Source organism: Morus notabilis, unplaced genomic scaffold, assembly GCF_000414095.1.
Source record: "Morus notabilis unplaced genomic scaffold, ASM41409v2 Scaffold78, whole genome shotgun sequence".
Lineage (NCBI taxonomy): Eukaryota > Viridiplantae > Streptophyta > Magnoliopsida > Rosales > Moraceae > Morus > Morus notabilis.
Window position 1 is genome coordinate 2,100,095 of NW_010367622.1, and position 2,032 is coordinate 2,102,126.

Below are 2,032 nucleotides of genomic sequence, written 5' to 3' on the forward strand. Positions count from 1 at the left end.
ATTAACTCCGCCTATGTGTTTGTATAGCCGGTCCCAAGCTCGGATAAAAGAGGAGGATTGCAGTAGGTTGACGGCCAACGTAAAAATAAGTCACTCTCATAGATTTAGCCGACCCCAATTAAGTTGGAATTGAGGCTTGTTGTTATTGTTGTTGTATTGATGCACATTGCTAATTTAAAAACTTCAGAAACATTCCTTCCTATTCTCAACAAATTATAGCGACCTATATCTATTTTTCTCTTTGCTTCATAAATAAATGGCCATGATCTATCAATGTTTTTTTTTGTTTTTAACTTCTTCAACCACACATGCATACGAATATTGGCAATGATCATCATTATTGATTTATATATGTTAAACATTATATGATTTATCTAAAAACTGTTATGGCTGCGTGATTCCTATTTCAATATTTACCTTGCTTATTTTTTCAATTTTTTTTTATCCTTTTCTTAAAGTTCTGGCCTACTTTGTTCTTCTCTTTATTTATTTAAATATTTTTATCTTTTGTACGCCATCTGTTTGCTTAAAAAACTGGAATTATTAATATCGTGCTATTACATATGCTAAAGGAACTATACACATACATATCTCTGCTTGGTACATTCTATTTTAAAACGCTGTTTTCATATATTAATAATGGTCGTACTCAATATTATAAAATACCAATTTCTTAGCTATTGCTTGGTATTCTTATAAAATCACTGAAAATCCATTATGATTCTCATCACTAGATAAAAAAACAAACTAAAATGTTGCAACATTTATGTTTTTTCACTTTTTAGTTTTCATTCTGTCGTGTTTTCCTTTTTAAGTTTTTATTTACTTATTTAATCATTCACTTATTTATTTGTATTTTTTAGAGTCTCCTACCATTTAACACTGTCTGTTCTTATCGCTGTATCCTTAATCAATATCTACACATAAATAGCCCATATTTAGCATTTGGAGTGGTATTTGCAGCGCTTGAGGTATTCTTAAGAACTTTCTTCCATGTATTTTTAATAACTTTTGCTGATAGTGGATGTAGTAATTTGTTATAGTAGTATTCATATTTGTTATTTATACTTAATTATCTATGTTGGCATAAAGCTTTGTTATATCATTAATTCACATTACTAATTTAAAAACTTGAGAAATATTCTTTCCTGCTCTTAACAAATATTACCAATCTATATCTATTTTGTCTTTTGCTTCATAAATAAATCCAAATATCTAATCATTGTAGTTATTTGTATACTACTTTAGTTCAAATGTATTGTACTGACAAATATGTCATTCAATAAGTTTATTAAGTATATTGATTATTAAGTGACTATCATGGATGTTAATATTCTTGATATATGAAAGATAAAACGAATTGACTATTATTATAGGATTATTAATTTTATTAATTGTTACTAATTTTGATATACTGTTATTCAGTGTATACAGATTACTTGCGTGAGCATATTTAGTCCTTGTTGACGTTTGAGTGCTTGCTGTTTCATTTTTAAAACAGGGTTCATAGCGTTCCAGGTATTAAAGATAGTCTCTTCCTATAGCAGTTTAATATCCACTATTGATTCTTAATGTAGTATGTATATATAAATTAATACTATAATGTAAGAACTCTTGACTTCCTCTATAATATAACAATCTTCCCCGCAGCAACGCGCAGGCAAAAAAACTAGTTGATCTATAGGCTAGTTGTCAAATGGGCTGGACTTTATTTACTCGTCCATGGAGAAAGCCCAGATTTTTTTTTTTTTGGCTTATGCTCGAAGATTATTTTCAAGATTGATTTTGGCTATTTGTGACTTTTGCTACAGTTATTTCCTCTTTGATTTCTTTCGCCTTCTGGGTTTTGCGCTCTGGTCCAAGTCCCACGACTCACTCCTCGTCGCCGCCAATGATGACGACTCAATCAAGCGCTTCTACGACCTCGCGTCGAGCACTCCCGCGAGGTCCGATTCTTGGTGGTTGGATTGTGTTTTTGATGCTTGCTGTTGCGAAAGTGGGTGATTGGATCGAGAACCTGAGAAGGGAAAGA

The 2,032-nt window shown here is 31.2% G+C and overlaps 1 long non-coding RNA gene across 1 annotated transcript; it reads left to right on the plus strand.

Moving 5' to 3' along the window:
• The first annotated feature begins 875 nt into the window (after positions 1-875).
• LOC21410601 lies at positions 876-2,026 on the plus strand. Its single transcript, XR_002903556.1, has 3 exons — positions 876-971; positions 1,426-1,518; positions 1,812-2,026. It is a non-coding gene; the product is annotated as an uncharacterized LOC21410601 (long non-coding RNA).
• The last annotated feature ends 6 nt before the right edge of the window (positions 2,027-2,032 follow it).